Genomic DNA, 23,579 nt, shown 5'->3' with positions numbered 1-23,579 from the left:
AGCGCTGCAAATTCGGCCTTCCGAAGACTAGGGGCTTCGCCGAAATTTAAAATTATAGAATTCTATGGCTAAGTGAGAGTGTTCAAGCATTATAAGTCCGGTTGCCTTGTTCGTTGTGTTGAGCGCCTCCCTAGATAGACCCAAATATTGAAACAAGAGCGCTCAAATTTATCCCGAACACCCCAGCACTCGTGGCTTGGGGGCTGAAGCCGATGACTTGCCATCTCTCAGATTTGATAAACAGCCGCACAGAAGGTAATATTTTAAATTAAAAAGTGTTGCTTAGCGCAAATGAACTAAGTTTTCAGCGCACAGGATAACAAAATGCGAGTCTACTCAAATATTACATCTTTGGAGCACTCACCCGCAATAGTGCGGGCGCCCTTCAACACACTCTTATAATACATCTCGGGCGTGCGATCCTCCTTGCCCTCTGGTGGTGGGTCCGTCACAAGCTTCTGGGCATCCATCTTGCCCCAGTGCACCTTTGCGCGGGCAAGGGCCCGACGGGCACCCTCAATACAGGCGGAGTGCTTGATGACTTCAACCCACGGGCACGCATCCACCAGCCGCCGCACCAGGCCGAAGTAGCTCCCAGGCATGGCCTCCTTAGGCCACAGCCGAACTATGAGGCCCTTCATGGCCTGTTCGGCCGCCTTGTGGAGCTCGACCAGCTGCTTCAGCTGGTCGCTAAGGGGCACCGGATGTCCGGCCTCAGCATACTGAGACCAGAAGACCTTCTCCGTCGAGCTCCCCTCCTCGGCCCGGTAGAATGCGGCAGCATCAGACACGCTGCGAGGAAGATCTGCGAACGCTCCTGGAGAGCTCCGAATTTGGGTAAGCGACAGGTAATTAACACTCACATGCTTACTTTGCATGAAAAATGCCTTACCCGCTGCTATTTTCTTTACCGCCTCGATCTCCTGGAGGGCCTTGTAGGCTTCGGCCTTAGCGGCTTTGGCACTCTCAAGAGCCGTTGCAAGCTCAGACTCTCGAGTCTTCGAGTCACGCTCCAGGCTCTCATGTTTCTGCACGAGATCCTGGAGCTCTTGCTGTACCTTCGCCACCCGCGCCTCCTGTTTCTCTCGCTCGGTGTGCTCCGCAGCCGCATTGCGTTCGGCCGCGGCCACCGCCTCTTTCAGGGTCGCCACCTCATTAGTGGCCCCTGCAATACCCACGTTATCCTTGTCATTCTTTTTGCAACCAAAATCCTTTTCTGTAAGGTGCAATTTTAATAAGGTGTTACTCACCTTCCTTGTCCTCGAGCTGCTTCTTGGCACGGCCGAGCTCGTTCTCGGACCGCTCGAGGTTTTCCTTCAAAGTATTGACCTTCGCAGTCAGTGCGGCAGAGGTCAGCAGCGCAGCCTGCAATCCCATATTGACATATTTTTTATGACTCCTGCGTATATCTTTTTTAAGATCCTCAGTCCGGCTTTTCTTTCCGAACACCGAACCGAGCATCAGGGGCTACTGTCTATGTGGTACCATTTTATACATATTGAAATTCTTACCTCAAAGCCTGTTAGAAGGCTGTTGCAGGCTTCGGTCAGCCCGCTCTTGGCGAGCTGCACCTTCTGAATCACCGCACTCATAACAGTGCGGTGTTCCTCTTCGATGGAGGCGCCGTTGAGCGCCTCCAGCAAATTATCCGGCACCTCCGGTTGGACGGAGGCAGCCGGTGTCACGGTCTTGCCCTTCTTGCGAAGGGGTCGCCCGCCGGACTCCGGGGCCACTGTGGGTTCGGGGGCCGAGTCCGGTGCAAAGTCCGGGAGGTTGTCCTGCGACACCTCCGGGGCCCTCTCCTCCTGGTGGGTCCCTTCCTGTGATCCCACCTCGGCATCGTCCGCGTCACGGGGGGTGGAGGCAGTCGGAAGAGAATCCATATCCGATGCGAACTGGGAAGATCATCCTTAGGCGGACTGCAGGGTTGTATGCGGCATTAGAAAGACATTATGTGGCGGAAAATAAAAACCTTGAAGTTATTCGGGAGTCTGGGTACTTACGATCTTGCCAGAGGCTTGGCCCTTGGAGGCCAGTCCTCGTCGTCGTCACTGGCGTTGGCAGAGCAGTCCGGGGGAAGAGTTTTTCCCTTCTTGGACCCTTCGGCCTCCCTTGTTGGGGAGGCCTTCCTTTTCTTCCCTCCCCCCGCTGGGGGAGAGGCTTTCTTCTTCTCCTCCTCGCCTTGGTGGGAGGAGTCGGCCTCGGATTCATCATCCGATAGCACCTGAAAACGGGAACTCTTCCGAGTCCCCGTGGCCTTCTTCTTGGCCTTCTTCTCCGGCACCACGTGGGGTGCCGGAGCCAGCAGCCCCGTTAGGCGGGCGTCCGCTGGGTCCTCTGGCAATGGGGCCGGACAGATAGCCTGTGCGGCCTTCTTCAGCCAGTCCTGTCAAAGGAAAGGGAGTTTAGATCCCGCATAGAGTCAAACTATGGAAAACAAGCGTCCCTTAAAGGACAAAATAACTTACCTCATCAGCTGGACGCTCCAAGCTGAATCCGCGATCTTCGGTAGCGGATGCGGGAGCCTCGGCGCCTTTGAACAGCACCTTCCAGACCTCTTCGTACGTAGTGTCAAATAGTCCATTCAAAGTCTTGTGCTGCGCCGGATCGAACTCCCACATGTTGAAGCCCCGTCGTTGGCACGGGAGAATCTGGCGGATAAGCATGACCTGGACTATGTTGACAAGCTTGAGCTTCTTGTCCACCAGCTTTTGGACGCAGGCTTGGAGTCCGGTCAGCTCCTCCGAATCACCCCAAATCCGGCCGCTCTCTTTCCAGGAGATGAGCCGTGTGGGGATGCCAGATCTGAATTCGGGGGCCGCTGCCCATTCGGGGTCACGCGGCTCGGTGATGTAGAACCACCCCGATTGCCACCCCTTGATGGTTTCCACAAAAGTGCCCTCCAGCCACGTAACGTGGGACATCCTGCCCACCATGGCGCCTCCGCACTCCGTTTGGCTGCCCTTCACAACCTTCGGCTTGACACTAAAGGTCTTGAGCCACAAGCCAAAGTGGGGCTGGATGCAGAGGAAGGCCTCACACACGACAATAAACGCCAAGATGTTGAGGATGAAATTCGGGGCCAGATCATGGAAATCCAGGCCGTAGTAGAACATGAGCCCCCGGACAAAGGGATGGAACGGGAAGCCCAGTCCGCGGAGGAAATGGGGAAGAAATACTACCCTCTCATGGGGCTTGGGGATGGGGATGAGCTCTCCCTCGATGGGGAGCCGGTGCGCGATGTCGCTGGACAAGTATCCAGCGTCGCCCAGCTTCTGGATCTGCCCCTCCGTGACGGAGGAGGCCATCCACTTGCCTCCTGCTCTGGACATAGTTGGAGAAGGTTGAGGCGAGATGTGCGGGCTTGGGCGCTGGAGCTCGGGTTCGCAGAGATGGATAAGCCAAGGAGGAAGAAGGCACAGGTAAAAGGGTTGGATCTTTATCCCCTTATATGGGCGGACGAAACATGCATCCCCACCGGCCTGATAAAACTCGCTTATCCCCAAGCGCCGCAATCAATGGCGCGGTTGGGTTACCCACGTCCATATTGATGGAAATCCCGGAATAAGGGGAACACGATCTCTGCTTCGACAAGATGTGCCAAGGAAACCGCTTCGCTAAACGCGCTGAGGTGGTACAATAAAAACGATTTAAGTAAAGGCTTGGTAGTGGTGTGATGTCACGCCATCAAATACGTCAGCAGATTGAACTTGTGTAAATATTATTCTCTCTACGGTGGTATGTGGAAATTATTTTGCAGAGCCGGACACTATCCTGGTGTTCACAATCTTCTATGAATTGTTCGGAGGGAGAACCCACCTTGCAACGCTGAAGACAACATATGCGTCGGACTCGTCGTCATTGAAGCCTGGTTCAGGGGCTACTGAGGGAGTTCCGGACTAGGGGGTGTCCGGATAGCCGAACTATCATCATCGGTCGGACTCCAAGACTATGAAGATACAAGATTGAAGACTTCGTCCCGTGTCCGGATGGGACTTTCCTTGGCGTGGAAGGCAAGCTTGGCGATACGGATATGTAGATCTCCTACCATTGTAACCGACTCTGTGTAACCCTAGCCCTCTCCGGTGTCTATATAAACCGGATGGCTTTAGTCCGTAGGACGAACAACAATCATACCATAGGCTAGCTTCTAGGGATTAGCCTCCTTGATCTCGTGGTAGATCTACTCTTGTAACACACATCATCAATATTAATCAAGCAGGACGTAGGGTTTTACCTCCATCAAGAGGGCCCGAACCTGGGTAAAACATCGTGTCCCTCATCTCCTGTTACCATCCGCCTAGATGCACCGTTCGGGAACCCCTACCCGAGATCCGCCGGTTTTGACACCGACAAGCGTCCTTGACTTTCTGCACATCTGCTTCTGCGAAATGATCTGGTAGGGTGAAATGTTCCATGAGAGTATCCCAAAGCAGCTCTTTTTGTCTTTTGTCAACAAAAGTAACATCTGGACGTGGAGCAGCGTCCTTTTTGTCTTTTTGTCTTTTGTCTTTTGCTGGCTCTCTCCATTCTTGAAGGGAGATCGGGAGTTGGTCCTTCACAACAACTCCGCACTGACGAACGAACTCGTCCGCAATCTTCTTAGGCGCTAATGGTTCGCCATTAGGTCTGACTGCCTCGATATTGTACTTTACGCCCTCGTTCAACTTTTTGTTCGGGCCTCGTTTCGTCCTTTTGCCTGAAGATTTGCTTGATCCGGATGGCTGAAAGAACAAATATCGATTCGTTAATATATCTTCAAGTCATTTAAAACGTGTGATGATCAACAGATGCCTGCTTATATAAATATATATACCTCGCCGGTCTTTGTTGTTTTTCAAGATCAACATTTTCTTCATCATCATCATAATCATAGTTCATGACTTCATCAATTCGGTCGTTGCGATCGAATATCATATCACCCTCTCCGGTCTTGTTTAGAAATTCGGAGCCGTCATAATCTTCTTCATTCTGATGATCATCTGGCCCGTGAGGATGGCTTATCATATCGAACATGTCCTGTTCTCCCTCTCTGCCGGTATTGTCCGCCATAGCTTTTATTTAACTAATCCAAAAGAAATATAAAACAATTTAGTATTCAAATTACATCGTCTCGAATAATAGATATAATATCAAATACATCGTCTCGAATAATAGATATAATCTCGAAAACATTGTCTCGAATAATAGATATAATCTCGAATACATCGTCTCGAATAATAGATATAATATCGAATACATCACTGGCTAGGTAGCTAATAAAGATCGAATACTACAGAAAAATCTAGGACACTCGCGGTTCCTGCGGCGCGGGCGGTGGACACCCAAAGAGAAGGAACCCTCACAGGATCATAGCTGAAGTGAGATCCCTGAAGAAACTGCCATGTATTGGAGAACCTGCCGCCCTCTAATGCAACCATGTAGCGATGGGCGTGCTCGTCCTCCTCCCTGACACGGCGACGTACCATCTCCGGCGGGGCCGGCTCCCTCCGCACCGAAACTGGCCCAAACAAACGCCACCAAACGATATCAGGGTCGACGACGGGACCCGGGGCCGGGTTCCTCATCAAGCGGCGCGCCCCTCCAGGCAGCACCTCCCAGTGCCAGCCCGGCGGAGCCCAGTCCCGGACATGGGTCAGCCGGACGTCGTCGCAGACGTGTCGACGGCGAGGATGCGGGTCGGGCATCGTCGAGAACAAATACTAGCTATATGCCCACAAAAAGTAACATTTTTTTAATGATTGGATTTTGATAACTAAAATTTCTAACATTTCTATATAACTAACATTTCTATAACATTTCTAACAATGCTATATATAACTAACATTTCTATAACATTTCTAATATTTCTATAACTGAAAAACAGAAAAAAATTATAACATTTCTATATATATAACTAACATTTTTATAACTATTTCTATAACTAAAAAACAGAAAAATTTCTAACAATTCTAACTTTTTTATAACTATTTCTATAACTAAAAAACAGATAAATTTCTAACAATTCTAACATTTCTAACTATTCTAACAATTCTAACATTTCTAACTATTCTAACAATTCTAACATTTCTAACTATTTCTGAAAAATAGAAAAATTTCTAACAATTTCTAAAAAACAGAAAAATTTCTAACTATTTGTATAACTAAAAACAAAAAATGTATGTGTGTGTGTGCGCGCGCGCTCACCGACGAGGCGAGGGACGACGGGGGGCGGCGACGGGGACCGGGCACGCGGCGACGGGGACGGCGACGGGCGCGGCGACGACGGGGATGACGACGACGGGGACAGGGACGGGGCGGCGACGATGGGGACGGGGATGGAGGGGCCAGGGCGGCGAGGACGATGGGGACGTACAGGGCGGCGCCGACGATGGGGACGGGGACGACGCGGGATGGGCCGGGACGGGGCGGCGGTGACGACGGGGACGACGGGACGGGGACGACGGGCACGGGGCGGCGACGGGTGCGGCGACGAGGGATGGAGACGTACGGGGGCGGCGGGCGACGGTGCAGAGGAGAAGAAACCAGATGAGAAACTGAAATTTTCGTAAGTGTTGTTTATATAGGAGGGGCCTTTAGTACCGGTTTGTGCCACCAACCGGTACTAAAGGCCAGTTTTGGCCAGCCCAAGCGGCAGGAAGCGACCCCCTTTATTACCGGGTGGTGGCACAAACCGATACTAAAGGCCCCCCTTTAGTATCGGTTTGTGCCACGACCCGGTACTAAAGGGGATGCGCTGGCGCAGGTGCTGTGCGGCAAGTTTAGTCCCACCTCCACTACAACAGGACCCCATCTATAGCAACGGATTTTTCTGTATCTAGAAGTCCATATATGCGTTGTTAGTGTCTTTACCAACAGTTTGGGATGCGTTGCCTTATCTAGTGTTGCTAGCGCATAATGCAACACTTATACTTCCGTTGGTAAATGGACCGTTGCAAGAGTACAACACATAAAATCGATTGTTACAACACTTTTATACGTTGGTGGTCAATGTACAGGAATCCAAATCTCATTGCTTGGCAACAAAGAATTTGCAACTCTTCAGGTGTTCATACATATATTTTTAATAATAATATGCAATTAATGATGTTGATAATGGAAGTAATTATCTATATCAAGTGAGGAAAAAAATAAAAGAATATACTCACAAGAGAAAGAGAACATATATATTGATAAAACTGTTGGATTACAATATTGGGTATTACAGGAGGTACATCATCCAAATGTGATGCATAATCTAAATATATTTTTGACAGCGAAACTTAAACTGAAAGCATTCATCAACATCCCTACAACTTAACAAAAACTTAACCTAGGAACAACATCCAACATGAACAACATCCTTACAACTTAACTAAAACTGAAAGCATCCATCATCATCATCATGAACCAGAACATCATCATCATCATGAACCGGAATATCATCATCACATCATTGCAGTATCACGCACCCATATGATCATCCATATATCTTTTGAATCTACAAAGAAAATAACAAAATGAACTGTTAACACACAATGCATTTACATGACGCAACTAGTGATAGAGGCAGGATATTAGACACATACAAAGGTTAAAGGCCATGCAATCTTTGTTGTTTCTGCATTACCAAGAGTATTGTAGTTGAACGGTAGGAAGATGAGAGAGTATACCTTCCATGGCATCGTCCATGACTTGCTCCATGAACTCGACTTGCTCCATAGCGTCCCCTTGCATCCAGTTGGTGCGTGCAACTGCAAAACCAAGGGAAAAAGGTGCAACACAAGTGAAGCGTCATCAAGTTCCATCTATTATATTATTTAAACAAGAGACAAACAAGCAATCATGTTCGTCCACATAGATTAAATTTTCTTGATCATCCATTTTATATATTAACGGTTAAGATTAAAAAGATGTAGTATTACGTACATATAAAGTGATGTAATAACAGTTTAGCGTGTCACGTGCACATCTTTCATCCAAGTCTTATCTGCCTTCTCTACTAAAAAAAGATATCTCCAAGACAATCACATGCAAACTCGTACATTGCTATTGCATAGTATATATGGGTGCCAACTATAAGGAATAAGGAAGAGTCCGACCACCACAAAAAATATTAAAAAATCCATGTGGAATCCTATATTACTAAAATAAAATCAGCCGCATATGCCTTTTTTGTACACCATTGATTTCTTCTTTGAAGATTGGGATTAACAGATATGTGCAAGCTACGTAACACCAATCTTATGTGCATACAAGTCTACCATAATCTTACATAATGATAAGTCCAAAAGTGCATGAGTGAAATTCTCAAGGAAAAGAAAAAATGAGGTCCGTCAATTCATCAAATATGTATATGCATACATTTATGTTTGTGCCCGAGACAAACAAAGTACTCTAGGCCAATCAGGCCAGCCGGCCAAGCCGTACGCTAATTCCATGCATGTGACATCATGCTTCTGTCACCCATTGATTAAGATGTGTTTTCCTTGCTTTTTTTAATTAAAAATTCCATTATGAATTCAAAGAGATGCCAAACCTGGCACTATTTGCATGAATGTTGTACATGCATACTAGCGTATCTAATAACAAAATATTTAGGCAGCACATGCAAGTATATACGACTAGAGAAGAATAAAAGATTGACTCATGTGAATAAGAAAAGAAAAAGAAGGTTAACTAGCTTGTTGATATGCTTAATAATTTAACAAGCTTCAGGAAAAAAACAACAAGTTTACCTTCTCCAGTCAACTTCATGTCTTTTTCGTGTAGATGCATCAGATTGTACATTTCTAATTTTAAAAATATACTAGGTAATTGCCGTGCGTTGCAACAGGGGCATAAGTATTTTGTATGCAATCATCATGATTAACCTTCCATACCATCGTGCACATGCTTTGCTATGGAACCACAATAAAGAAAGGTCGACAAAATAATTTGTCAAATGAGTACAAATTCAACTATCATTTCAGCTATTGCACATGCAATTTTTTCAAATTCAATATTTTTCAACTACCATTTGAACTACATTTGCAATAGCTATCCTTATACAAGAGCACTCCTTAAACAAACCAAATATTTTTGAAGTGTGCTTATCTGTTCAAGGGCTAGCAAAGGCGAGCGTGCACTGAATCTTTCCCAGGAGAGACCATGCCCTGCAAGCTGCTGCAGTTCGGCACTTGCTGCTGCAAATAATCCACACAGGCTCAATGGTACATGGAGCTACAGAGAGAAAGATAGGAGGTCAGAGGTGTTGCTAGCCTGCTCTGCACAAGCCTCTGCTCTACTCACATCCAGCAGCAGCCAACCTACTGCACAAGTGCAGATCCAGTGATGGCCATGCTCACCTCTACACGCTGCCGGTCTGTGGTAGCTTAAACAATAGTAAAATAAACTTATTCAAGTTAACTCACCTATTTATTCTAGTGTTGTCATTTTGATTCCGGTGAGTTTTGCAACCTTTGTCACTCCGTTAACATCCTTCTCCATGCACCTTTTTATCTCTGTAATTCAGAAACAAAAAATTGATTTGCAAATTAGAATTCGAGCAAGGCAAAAAAGTTAGCCAAATCATGTTTGAAGAAAACAACCCCAATTGCATATGTTACCTTTCATAGTTGTTACTTTGACGACAATTCTGATTTCTCCTCCCAAGTTCTGCATACAGATACAAGACTGTTGGAGAAATGATAGAGAGCATCTTATTTCTATTCTTGTTAGAATGGACATATTCAAGAAAAAAGATTTGGTGTGTGTGTGTGATAACACAAAGATCAACCCGCGAAAGGAAAATCATGTCACATAAATTACAATGGCTATGTACACACAGAGAGAGACTCAAACACACACAAAGGAAAAAAGAGGCACTTGTTCAAAGAAGCCACTGAAACCAGGCTGCATGGAGCTCGACATACTTCCAAATCTAGCTCAATATCCATATTTTCTGGGTGGTCGTTCCTCTTTACTGAGCAATGAGGAACACTGGCCTGGCCCCTGGTGCACAACTACTGGGGAAATCTTAATGTGATCACGCTAGCTAACATGCTCTGTCCTAGCCCCTGGTGCGCATGCAACACTGCTGGGGGGAATCTAATGTGCATATGATGGATAGATTTCTACAAAATCCAACTTTAGAGGTAAAATATTGATTAACAGGAGTGGACCAACTCACCTGAAGCCAGAGGAGGAGGAGAAAGCTACATGGTTGCTTCGTCCCGAGCAGCAGCAAGGCTGTCCAGTGGCCGTCCTCCCTGCACGTCTACAGGAGAAGAGAAGAGGAGGGGTTAGAAAAAAGGGGGAGAGAGATAGGACGGAGCAAGTGGAGAGGAGGGGATGCACTCACCGGATGAGACGAGGACGACATGGCGACCGGCGCCGGAGCCGACGCCCGAAACCCGGTGGGAGGGTCGCGGGTGGGCTTTGGTGGCCGCAGGTGCCGATCTAGATGGTTGGGAGGGCGCCGCGGTGCGAGAGGACCACGGGATGTGTTTCGCGGTGGCGGGATTGGCCGAACGTCGCCGGAATCAGCCACCGCCGGTGGCGCAACGAGGAGCCGCGTGAAGAGAGAAATTGGACGCGCGAGGGATGGGTGGGTGGGGGGTGCGGCAGATCCGGTAGCCTCCGGGGTTGCGAGATGGGAGGTTGGAAGGAGAAGGGCTAGCGGCGAGGTGTGGCGGAGGAGGGAGACGAGACGGTTGGTGGCGGCGATTTGGGAGAGACCAGGGCAATCGGAGGCTCTGTTTCTCGCGCTTCTCTCTCTCGTTTCTTATGTTTATTTGTTTTCATATATGTATATCAATCTGCAACGCATATGCTGCACTGTTTATATGTATATCTATTATTAATTTTACAACGTATGGTCAAAATGGTGTACAACTTGCGTTGCTTTATAAGGGGTATCCTTGTAGTGCTCGCTAGCCGAGGGGCGACCGCACTGGTTTATAAACCCCCGTGCGGTCGCTCTCTCGAGCTCCTCTCCAAAGCAGGCCTACTGGGCCTACTTGTTCTTTGCTGCCCTGTGGGCCCACTTGGCCTTTGCGGGCCTACATCCTGGCCCAACAACAGGTTGGGTTTCTAGTCGTATGCAGGCCGCTCTGGCCTAGTAGGCGGGCTTTTTTTTATTTTATTTTTGCTTTATTTATTTTTGTGTTGTTTTTTTGTGTATTTAGAGTTTCTTTGTGTATATTTTTGCTTTAGGTACAAAAAATTACAAACTTTCTGTTAGTGCCCGTAGTTTTCAAATTTGAATACTTTAAATTTTGAATTATTTGAAATTAGTGTGAATCGCTAGTTTGTGAATAACTTAACTTTAAAAATCAGTAAAGGCATGAAAGAATTTGTTTGCACATAAAATTTCTTCGCATTTCAAATGCCAAAACACATAACTACCCTAACTATTAGAGGGATTCCCCTCTGGGTGTGAAACACAGAAGAAAGTGATGATAGTGAAGTCGATCACATCCCAGATCTTTGGGTGTGAAACTTTTTCTTTGCGTGTGTCCCTTTGCACCGTAACCATGGAAAATCTTCATCATTTAACGGGATGCTCGGGTCAATATTCACTGTGAATGGAGCAATTTCATCAAACTATTCATAATCTTCTGACTTGTTTGTCTTGTCATCCACTCCCATGATGTTTCTCTTCCCAGAAAGAACTATGTGCCGCTTTGGCTCATCGTAAGATGCATTCGCTTCCTTATCTTTTCTTTTTCTTGGCTTGGTAGACATGTCCTTAACATAGAAAACCTGTGCCACATCATTGGCTAGGACGAATGGTTCGTCTGCATACGCAAGATTGTTGAGATCCACTGTTGTCATTCCGTACTACGGGTCTTCCGTTACCCCGCCTCGTGTCATATTGACCCATTTGCACCGAAACAAAGGGACCTTTAAACCACGTCGATAGTCAAGTTCCCATATGTCCTGTATATAACCATAATATGTTTCCTTTCCCGTCTTGGTTTCTGCATCAAAGCGGACACCACTGTTTTGGTTGGTGCTCTTCTTATCTTGGGCGATCGTGTAAAATGTATTACCATTTATCTCGTACCCTTTGAAAGTCATTATATTCGAAGATGGTAACTGGGACAGCAAGTACAAGTCATCTTCAATAGAGGTGTCATGCATGGTACGTGTCTGCAACCAGCTGGCGAAACTCCTGGTTTGTTCACGTGTAATCCAGTCATCAGACCGCTCCGGGTGTTTGGAGCGTAGCAAATTCTTGTGTTCATCCATATACGGAGCCACCAAGGCGGAATTCTGTAGAACTGTGTAGTGTGCTTCAGTGAGAGAATGTCCGTCCATACATATTATTTGTTCCCCTCCTAGCGTGCCTTTTCCATCCAGTCTGCCCTTATGCCGCGATTCAGGAACACCAATCGGCTTAAGGTCAGGAATAAAGTCAATACAAAACTCAATGACCTCCTCATTTTGATGGCCCTTGGAGATGCTTCCTTCTGGCCTAGCACGGTTATGAACATATTTCTTTAAGACTCCCATGAACCTCTCAAAGGGGAACATATTGTGTAGAAATACAGGACCCAAAACGTTAATCTCTTCGCATAGGTGAACTAGGACGTGCGTCATGATGTTGAAGAAGGATGGTGGGAACACCAACTCGAAACTGACAAGACATTGCACCAAATCATTCTGTAACCTTGGTATGATTTCTGGATCGATTACCTTCTGAGAGATTGCATTGAGAAATGCACATAGCTTCACAATGGCTAATCAAACGTTTTCCGGTAGAAGCCCCCTCAATGCAACCGGAAGCTGTTGCGTCATAATCACGTGGCAGTCATGAGACTTTAGGTTCTGGAACTTTTTCTCTGCCATGTTTATTATTCCCTTTATATTCGACGAGAAGCCAGACGGTACCTTAATACTGAGCAGGCATTCAAAGAAGATTTCCTTCTCTTCTTTGGTAAGAGCGTAGCTTGCATGACCCTGATGTATGCCGTCTTCTCCGTGCATACGTTGCTGGTCCTCCCGTGCCTCAGGTGTATCTTTTGTCTTCCCATACATGCCCAAGAAGCCAAGCAGGGTCATGCAAAGATTCTTCGTCACGTGCATCACGTCGATTGCGGAGCGGACCTCTAGGTCTTTCCAATATGGCAGGTCCCAAAATATAGATTTCTTCTTCCACATGGGTGCGCGTCCGTCAGCGTCCTTCGGAACAGGTTGTCCGCCAGGACCCTTTCCAAATATCACCTTCAAATCCTTGAGCATATCATGTACATCAGCACCAGTACGGTGGCGAGGCTTCGTCCGGTGATCCGCCTCACCTTTGAAATGCTTGCCTTTCTTTCTTACGGGATGCCTGCTCGGAAGAAATGACGATGTCCCAGGTACACATTCTTCTTACAACTATTTAAATATATACTGTCGGTATCATCCAAACAGTGCGTGCCTCCGCGGTATCCCTTGTTTGTCTGTCCTGAAAGGTTACTGAGAGCAGGCCAATCATTGATGGTCACGAACAACAACGCCTTTAGGTCAAATTCTTCCCCCATGTGCTCATCCCACGCACGTACACCTGTTCCATTCCACAGTTGTAAGAGTTCTTCAACTAATGGCCTTAGCTAAACATCAATGTCGTTGCCGGGTTGCTTAGGGCCTTGGATGAGCACTGGCATCATAATGAACTTCCGCTTCATGCACAACCAAGGAGGAAGGTTATACAAACATAGAGTCACAGGCCAGGTGCTATGGTTGCTGCTCTGCTCTCCAAAAGGATTAATGCCATCTGCGCTTAGACCAAACCATACGCTCCTTGCGTCATCTGCAAACTCCTTCCCGTACTTTCTTTCAATTTTTCTCCACTGCGACCCGTCAGCGGGTACTCTCAACTTTCCGTCTTTCTTACGATCTTCTCTGTGCCATCGCATCGCCTTGGCATGCTCTTTGTTTTGGAACAAACGTTTCAACCGTGGTATTATAGGAGAATACCACATCACCTTGGCAGGAATCTTCTTCCTGGGGCGCTCGCCCTCGACATCACCAGGGTCATCGGGGCTGATCTTATAGCGCAATGCACCACATACCGGGCAAGCGTTCAAATCCTCGTACTCACCGCGGTAGAGGATGCAATCATTAGGGCATGCATGTATCTTCTGCACCTCTAACCCTAGAGGGCAGACAGCCTTCTTTGCTTCGTACGTACTCTCGAGCAATTCGTTGTCCTTTGGAAGCATATCCTTTATCATTACCAGCAACTTTCCAAATCCCTTGTCAGATACACCATTCTCTGCCTTCCATTGCAGCAATTCCAGTGTGGTGCCCAGCTTTTTCTTGTCACCTACGCAATTCGGGTACAACAATTTTTTGTGATCCTCTAACATGCGCTGCAACTTCTTCTTCTCCAAATCACTTGCGCAGTTTCTCTTTGCATCGGCAATGGCCCGACCTAGATCATCAACGGGCTCATCTGATGTCTCTTCTTCAGCTTCTTCCCGCATTGCCGGCTCAGCTTCTTCCCGCATTACCGGCTCAGCTTCTTCCGCCATTGTTGTATCATCGTATTCAGAGAACCCATGGCCAGGATAGCTGTCGTCGTCCTCTTCTTCTTCATTGTCTTCCATCATAACCCCTCTTTCTCCGTGCTTGGTCCAAACATTATAGTGGGGCATGAAACCGGACTCAAACAGGTGGACGTGAATGGTTCTTGACGTAGAGTAATTGCGACCATTCTTACAGCCAGCACATGGACAAGGCATAAAACCATCCGCCTGCTTGTTTGCCTCAGCCGCAAGCAGAAAAGTATGCACGCCCTCAACGAACTGAGGAGAGCATCGGTCATCGTACATCCATTGCCGGCTCATCTTCATTACACAACACCGAATAGACCAAATTAATACAAGTTCATACATAAAGCTCATACAACACTTAAATGCAACAAACAAATAACTCTCTAGGTAAAGCATTTAAATGCAACAACAAATGCGATCAAGATCACAACTAAGGTAACAATTGATCCAACAACATAATGATACCAAGCCTCACTATCGATGGCATATTTTCTAATCTTTCTAATCTTCAAGCGCATTTTCTCCATCTTGATCTTATGATCATCGACGACATCGGCAACATGCAACTCCAATTCCATCTTCTCCCCCTCAATTCTTTTCAATTTTTCTTTCAAGCACTCGTTTTCTCTTTCAACTAAATTTAACCTCTCGACAATAGGGTCGATTGGAATTTCCGGTTCACATACCTCCTAGATAAAAATATCTATGTCAACTTGATGGGCATAATTTGTCATAAACATGAAATGCAACAAATAGTTTTAAAAGAGAATATACCACATCCGAATCATAACAAGGACGAGGGCCGGCGGGGACGGATATCAAAACCATGGCACTGTGTATAACAAACAACGTACGGGTAAGATAATTATACGAGTAACTATATATCCAAATCACACAAACATCATTTTTTTATATAAAATTTCATGGACAAGAGGCTCACCACAAGGTGGTGCCGGCGACGGGACGGTGCGGGCGATCGACGGTGGTTACGACGGAGATTTAGAAGGCACTAAGTAAAACACACCTACATATGCAAACTAAGTGTTATTTTGACCTCAAATTGCATATAAATCAAATACTACCACATATAATTCATCCAAAATTACTAAAACCCACAATTAATCACTATATAAACCAATGCAAGAGCTAATCTAGCAATGAGAGATGAAAGGACAAAGTTGTTAACCTTGGTGATCATTTGAATGGATGGGGGCCTGCAAATCTTGACAAATTTGGGGCAAATTTTATGATGAACTCGAGAGGAAGAAGGAAAGAACAGAGGAGAGGGAGAGGGGAAAGGGGGAAGAACAGAGTGCGGGTGGGGTTTATATAGGACGACCTTTAGTACCGGTTCGTGCCACGAACCGGTACTAAAGGTGCTGGAAGGGCCCCACTCTGACAACATCCTGCCACCACTTTCTTTAGAACCGGTTCGTGGCACGAACCGGTGCTAAAGGTTCGCCACGAACCGGTACTAAACAGCTCCTTCCGCCTAGCCGTTGGAACCGGCACTAATGGACACATTAGTGCCGATTCTGTTACAAACCAGGACTAATGTGTCTCACATTTGACCCTTTTTCTACTAGTGACGAGGTACTGCGTGTCGCTGCCGGCGACCTTGTTGCCCACGATGAGGTACCGGAAGGAGACATCCGGGTGTGCCGCGATGTTGGCGCGGACCCACGCGGCCGCTGCAGAGGCGCTGGCGGCCAGCTCGGGAAGCACGTAGTTGGGCGCCCCGACGATGATGCCGATGCCGGTGCCGGCGAGTGCCGCCAGCGCGTCATTGTCCGGTGCGTAGAGACGCACCGAGTTGAAGCCGTTGTCCCGGAGCATGCCGACGACGGTGCTCGGGGGCGGCAGGTTGTTGGAGCTCATGCCGTAGCACACGCCCACCGAGGCCGCTCCTGCACAAGTATATCCCATCGTTCGTTAACGACCAAATTGTAACCACTGTTGAAGAGTGAATATCTATATGTGTGCACTTGTGTATATGCGTGGATGAATTGCTCGATCGTTGCTCAGTCGATTTATACAGACCTAAACCGTGCGTGTGTAGTAGTAGCGTGCAGAGAGAAGCAATGATAATATTGTGTACCGTAACATTGGCATCGCTTAGAAGGATCTGTTAACTTTGATTGTTAGCTATCATTCTGCTGGCGGCAATTGAAAAATGGTACGATACGGACGGTGGATTGTTCACGACGCATGCATGCAGCCGTTGCACGCGATAGGAGGAAGCAAACACAAAATGGCGGGAAGGTCGACACGGTTTGAAATTCTTGTCTTAGTTTGGAGGCAGGCCGCTATCAACCCATCACTGACATTTTGGTTGGATGTACACCAGCCAGTTCCTAATTTGTGCTAACCTTTTCTTATGGAGGAATGTTCTACACATTGTTGGAGAACATAATCGTCTTTTTTAAGGGGTGGAGAACATAATGGTTGACTACTTGACTGTACTAGTGCTCTACGGCCCACTCAGAGCACAATGCACTTCTTTTCTAAGGCCCACTCAGCATGCACTTCTTGACTAGTCCAAAAAACAGCCAGTGGCAGAGCTTTGACTCTTTTTTTTTGCAAAAGACAAAATAAAAATCCTTCACTGACTGGACATAAAAAATATCGCAACATTTCCCTGACTGCATGCAAGTGGATTGGAAATTCGAAAAAAAAAACCAATAAAAGTGTATGTTCCAACGTCTGCTACATAGTAGAGAATGCAAAATTCCAAGGAGATGTGAACGTATATACTTTGTACGTATATGGTTCACCTAATTAAAGGCACTTGGCATAGCTGCATATATATACTTATATGCACAAGCACACAAATATGACATATCCATATGCACACGGTTGCATTTATCAGCTCGCGATATATATTTCGCCAGACACAGACAGGGTGATGGTACGTGTCAGCTAGACTATCACGCATCACGCAAGTTTGTGTCGAAGCTGCTGCAACTGTGCGTACTCTTAATTCAGTTCTGACGGAATCACGAATTTTGAAGGACATTTCTACAATTTGTCTTAAAAACGTGTGCATTTTTGTGGCAACGATGATAGTGGCAAGAAAAACATGGTCGTGGCATGTCCTTCGTGTTCGACCGTTCGACATGCCTTTAAGTATGAAGTTGGAGCAGTAGTGTCGCGAGGCGATACGGCGGCAACAATGCTTTGTGATGGGTAAATCGGGCTATGTTTGTGTAAGGTGTGCTTCTTTCTCCTGCGAGACTCGTGACCGAAGTCGTAGCTGTTTAGTCCTCGAAGCGTTCGGTTGATTGTTTGGCATAGCCCCTAGGGTTCTTTCATGCTGCTCATTGTGAGTGCTCTTGGTAGGTCGTCCACAGTGAAGTAGGAGTTGCTTGCTCGGGGAGAGGTGATGACGATGATATTGTAGGCAACCTAAACAATGTCCATTGTACAAGGTGTGTGTGTCTTTTGGGTAGCCTGGTTGGTAAGAGTATCCTATCTTGTGGGCGTGTTGTAATGGTTTTGTTCCCGTCACTATAACTCATCACAGTTTCACAATAGCTATATGTAAGTCGCCTGAATTCGGAATTTGGATCAGTCAAATTTGGCATGAAGCAAGGAACTCGCCGGAGGGAAAGAAGAAGCACGCTTGAGAAGCCCTCAAGGTTTATCATACGGTGGCAGGCGACCCCACAATATATCTTAGGGTGGCAGGCGACCCCAATATCTACCTTAGGGGTGTGGGGGTGGTGCAGGTTCGTCGGAAAAGCTGACCATCACCGGGGCTAGAGGGATAGCCGGGGGCGGCTGCAGCCGATAGTGGACATTGGTTTGGGGGGGGGGCAAGGCAGCGAGGCTGGCGTGGGAGCGCTGCCAGCCGCGGGCGGTGGTGGCTGGTGGTCTGGCCGGTGGTCCGTGGGGGCGGTTGGGGAAGAGAAAGATCGAACATGCAGTGAGGAAGAAGAGAAACAATGTCATGCTGTTTCGACGTTGAAGATGGAGCCCTAGACGTTGGATCTTGATCCAACAGTTGAGATAGAAAGTTAGAATTCGATTTGCCTCTTCAAAAATTTCAGGTGACTGTCTCCTAGCCACTCCCTCACAGTATTATGTTCGATGCGAATTAAGCAACATTCAGGTTTTGTGTCCTTGGTCCGTCACCTATAACGGGTGGTTGGGAGGCTGCTCATGTAGGTGTGGCATGTGTGGACGTGTGGTGGAGCATGTTCACATTATCATTTTTGTAAAGTTTTTCCAGAAAAAGAAATGAACTATTTCCCCATCTCTCGGCAATGGTGTATAATGTGTTGGCATTCACAGTTGGCTTGACTTTTTTCAACAACAAAAAAATCACAGTTCGCTTGTTATAAGTAAAACTGTGAAAACTTGAAATATCGTTTAAAATCAGAATATTCTTGCATTACAAAGGCTTACAAGATACGTACTACTGCATGATATCGTAGATGGGAGCATCTACTGCTGAAGACATCAAATCCGATCCTTCAAACGCTCGTCCGTGGGCACTGACCAGACACTCCTTATTTTGGTGCGTCCACACCCGTGTATCTCAAATCTGACATCACATACCCATGCAACACATGCATGTATGAAAATAAACTGACGTACATCAACGAACTAGCACCAAATCTAGTTAAATTGGGCATCATTCTAGCATAAATGATTATCAAACAATCAAAAGATGCAGTTTCAATCAGACAGTAACATAAATATATGATAAAAACTTAATTAAATGGAGACGGCAAAGGAAATCACCATTTCCTCGCCGCCCCTTCCCCTTGCAGTCGACGGTGCTGCTTTGGCCTTTGGTGCAGGCATCGGCCACCGGAGGGTCGTGGTCATCGTTGTCAGAGATTGATCCCTCATTGGAGTCGTCCGATAGCTCCATGTGACCCCCGGTAAGCCTCCAGAGCAAGCACTCCTGCTCCAGGGCGTGCCTCCTCGCTTTCGCCTTTCCCGCCGCCTTCGACGACGCCTCGCGCTCCAACAACTCGATAGCGAGCCGGAGCGCTTTGGCGTTCTTCCGCCATAGCCATCGCGAATGCATCTCCGCCGTTATCAGGGAGCGCTGGAGGACAGACGCAATGAGCGCGTCCTCGGGATCGACCGGCGTGCACGAGAGTGCCCGAGGCCTCGCCAACACATCGCCCACCTCCATGGCCTCCCTCACGCGTTGCCGCTCGCGTCGTGCGGCCCACACCTACGACTCAGGTGTCCTCGACCGGCCCGACGCTGGCGAGGGCACAAGCATCCAACGATGCCCATGGATGCCCTTCGGAGGTACAATAGATGTGGTCGCGGCGGGGCGGTGTACCTGGAGTGGGGCGGAATGGGCAGTGCTCCCACCGGTGATGTGCGCCAGACAGGAGGGCCCGGCAAATTCACCCATACTGCGACGGCGGGCGAAGGGGGATGGCGCGTCGCTCTATGAGCTGCCTTCGCTGCTACCGCCCTAATCTAGATGGGAGTGGCGCAAAGCAATGTGCAGAGCAACTTCATCGATGTCGCTCTCGTCGTCATTGGAGCCAGAGCCGGTGCGGTCATCCCCATGGATCGGATTTGGAAGAGGAGAGGACGGATTTGGAAGAGAAGAGGATGGATTGGGAAGACGAGAGGACATAGAGAGTGGAGTGGACTGAACGGATTGCAGTGAAGAGTTCATCAGAGGGAATATATGTGGGGTCGAGGTGAGGCAGCCTGACGTGGTGGACGCGCCCAGATTGCCCCATATTTGGGCTGGATATAATGGACGCCGAACAACCATGACGTTTGAGGCGCCCGGGTGAGTCAGTTTTTGTGACATGTCACTTATAGGTCAGCCCGCCGGGCGTTTGAGACGGGTTTGAAACATCCGGCTGTAGATGCTATGAGACAATTGACTGAAACCATGTCACATTCAATATGAAATATATCCCATAAAAAAGATACTAGTATGAAAAATATATTAATATCCAATCTTGGCTCAGGGGACAAAGAGAGGAAGCACGGGTGGTGGGGGGCCATTCTCGCAGCTTTCGGATCACTGGATATCAAGTGGATATCGACGAGCTCTCTTGTCCACGGCATATATGCGTGGAGGCGTGTGCTTTTTGGAATTATATATCTTTCAAACTTTATTTGCTTTTTTGTTGAATTTTTCCTTCTCTGTATATTTGTAAAAAAATGGTTGCATGCATGAATCAAGAGATGCAAAAGGCCCAGAATTACTCTCGAGTATGTCAATTTGGGATGAATAATCAATGTGCAAGGTCGTCCTATATGAGAGAGAGAGAGAGAGAGAGAGAGAGAGAGAGAGAGAGAGAGAGAGAGAGAGAGAGAGAGAGAGAGAGAGAGAGAGAGAGAGAGAGAGAGAGAGAGAGAGAGAGATGACTTACTTGTAAGGATGGAGGCGAAGATGACTCCGAGGAGCAACGCCATGTCGAGCGAAAGCATAGAAGAAGCGACTCCAGCTATGCCTTGCGCCGTTGCCGTCTTCTCCTCCTACAACGATGATATGATCCAGGTCTTCTCTCTCTCTCTTCCTTAAAATCGAAGCTTCAGGCTTTGCTGAAATATGTAGATAGCAAGTAACAAGAAGTACCTGAAGAAATCGTTTCCGATTGCTGGTTTATATAGAAATAGTAGAGAGGATCAGAGAAAGCCGGTGGATGGTACCATGGCATGGATGTTTGGCCCGGGACCAACCAGCATGGATACGGTCTTCACTGGTCAGAGATTGATTGATCGGTCAGCTGGCACGTGTCGATCCACCTCTCTATGTGCACGGCCCCGACAACAACCGGCCGATCGATCGACGGTACATTTCCACTCGCGCGCGCGGGGCCGGTACACGTCGTCCTTGCAAAGACGAGATTTAAAGCGAGGGTCTTCACTCACCGGTATAGACTTTTCATATATGGTTTGTTCGCGCCTAACATCCATTGAAAAAATTGAAAAATACTGTATCATTTTGCATTTGTTCTGAAGTGAGTGACTATATTCCACCGAGTTTCTACGCCCAACCACATGTTGTGTTGCACGCCCTCCAGGTTACGCAAATGGCAGATTACGCAAATGGTGAAATACTTGAGACATCTTCAACGTGGACTCTTAAACCGCCTGCATTCGTCTAGACCGACCGGTTCGGAACCATTTTGCCATCCAAAGTGGTACCCCATCGATCCGTGGACCGGTCCGGACATTTGTTTATCCACAAACCAGAGGCAAACTGGGGTGGGGGGGGGGGGTTGTGGGAGGCAAATTGGGGTCGTTCTACCTTTCCAGCCGCTCCCCAAGTATCGTAGGACGTTCGCTGCCTGCACCAACACACCTGCCTCCTTGGACTACGCAGCCGTCCTCCCAAGATCCCTCCGCAGCCAGGGATCGTCCATCCTCCTACCAACAATGTCCATGCCGGACACCACGTGCGACAGATGTTCTGCCACAAAAAATAGAGGTGGATATTTAGGTAATAGCGTTGGACAGTCGGCTTGTGCATCACTGTCCGTGTACTGGTCTAGACCAGGACGCAGATAGATACTATGTTCGTTTTGGGGGTCGACTTTGGAGATGCCCTTAGGACCTTTTGTTTATGGAGAAACTATCAGTCTACTCATCATATGGCATGGTTGAGAACACCGGTAGTAGCAAAAATTTCAATCAGGTTTGTGGACCACCTAGCGATGACTATGTGCACTAAAGCGAGGAGAAGGCGCACCACCGTCATTGCCCTCTCGCCGGAGCTGGGCAAACCTTCTTGTATTAGATAGTTGAGAAGTCATCATGATAAACCTCACACGACCAACACACCAAAACATCAATTATCGCCGATGAAGAGAAGCGTAGATCGGAATAAACAAACCTATAGAGACATGACCGAAGACAAACAAAGATTTGATTCAAACAGATCCAGCAAAGGCCCGCACCAAATTTCACGAGATCCGGCGGAGACACACCATTGCACACCTTCTAACGACGCTAGATTCACCATCGGGACGGGGATTGGACATGGGAGATATTATTCCTATTAGGGACATAGCCGCCACACAATCCCAACCGAGACGCTGAACCAAACAAGAACGAGAGCAGGGACCCTCCCCCCGGCGAGGGCCCCGGGTCCTCTGTACGTCCATGACCCACGGGCCATGGGAGGCAAGGTTGACTGGTGCCAGCGCCAGCAAGAGGGGAAAACCTAGTCGCCTGGGAGTCACTTCTTGGGCAGGAGGAAAACGCTAAAAATACTTAGGACTTTAGCCATGGTGATGCGATAAAACTTTACTCCCATGCAGCCATGGGATCAATATAAAGTAGATCAATTCTCTAGTTTCAGCACTCACTATTGCAGAAACCCCCATAGTTGCGACCTTATCGGTGACTAGCACCAAAAAGAAGTTTGTCCCTTGTACTCAAGTACTACCTCTGTCTGGGTTTACTAGTCCCCGTCGTATTTGGGGTCAAAGTTTGACCAAATAATTGACTAGTAAAACGTTAATGCATGCCAGAAAAAGTTATATTGTTAGACTCGTATTTGAATGTAGTTTCAAATGATTTTTTTTTTGCAATGTAGAACTTATATTGTATTAGTTAAAGTCATGGTTAAAATTTGATACAAAATATGAGTGGGACTAGTAAACCAAAATATGAGTGGGACTAGTACCAGTGATGAGTTATAGTGGCGGGCACCTTGCTCGTTACTGCCTTACTGGTAAGTTTTTTCCAGCCTGCCACTAGTAAGTGATTCTGCGGTAGTGAATGATCATTTGAAGCAACAGAGGACATCAAGCCAAGTAGACAATATACTTCGTGAACTGTTCGTATGAACCTAGCTTGTTACTCAATATTGCTTCAATTAGTTTATGTTGTGTGTGTTCATAATATTGATCTCTGCTATTCTGCTTCCAGGTTCCAACCAACATGCATGCACACACCATCCAATCGTTGACTATCTACCAATCTTTAGCCATCTTTCAGTTGTTGGAGAAAAAAGGTACATATCTTGGCGTTTTATGCTAAAGCCATTTTGTACAACGTACTGCATGCATGCTTTAACCATAACCACCGATGAAGGCACACATCACACATTAGGCGCACCAAATTGCTCGGCAC

General features: G+C 47.3%; 1 pseudogene; it reads right to left on the bottom strand.

Moving 5' to 3' along the window:
- The window catches only part of LOC123072420 (lichenase-2-like), a 30,459-nt pseudogene extending 9,315 nt beyond the window's left edge, over window positions 1–21,144 (bottom strand).
- Window positions 21,145–23,579: the final 2,435 nt, after the last annotated feature.

This window comes from Triticum aestivum, chromosome 3B (genome assembly GCF_018294505.1).
Source record: "Triticum aestivum cultivar Chinese Spring chromosome 3B, IWGSC CS RefSeq v2.1, whole genome shotgun sequence".
In the NCBI taxonomy this organism is placed as follows: Eukaryota; Viridiplantae; Streptophyta; class Magnoliopsida; order Poales; family Poaceae; genus Triticum; species Triticum aestivum.
This window is presented reverse-complemented; position numbering and strand designations above follow the sequence as displayed.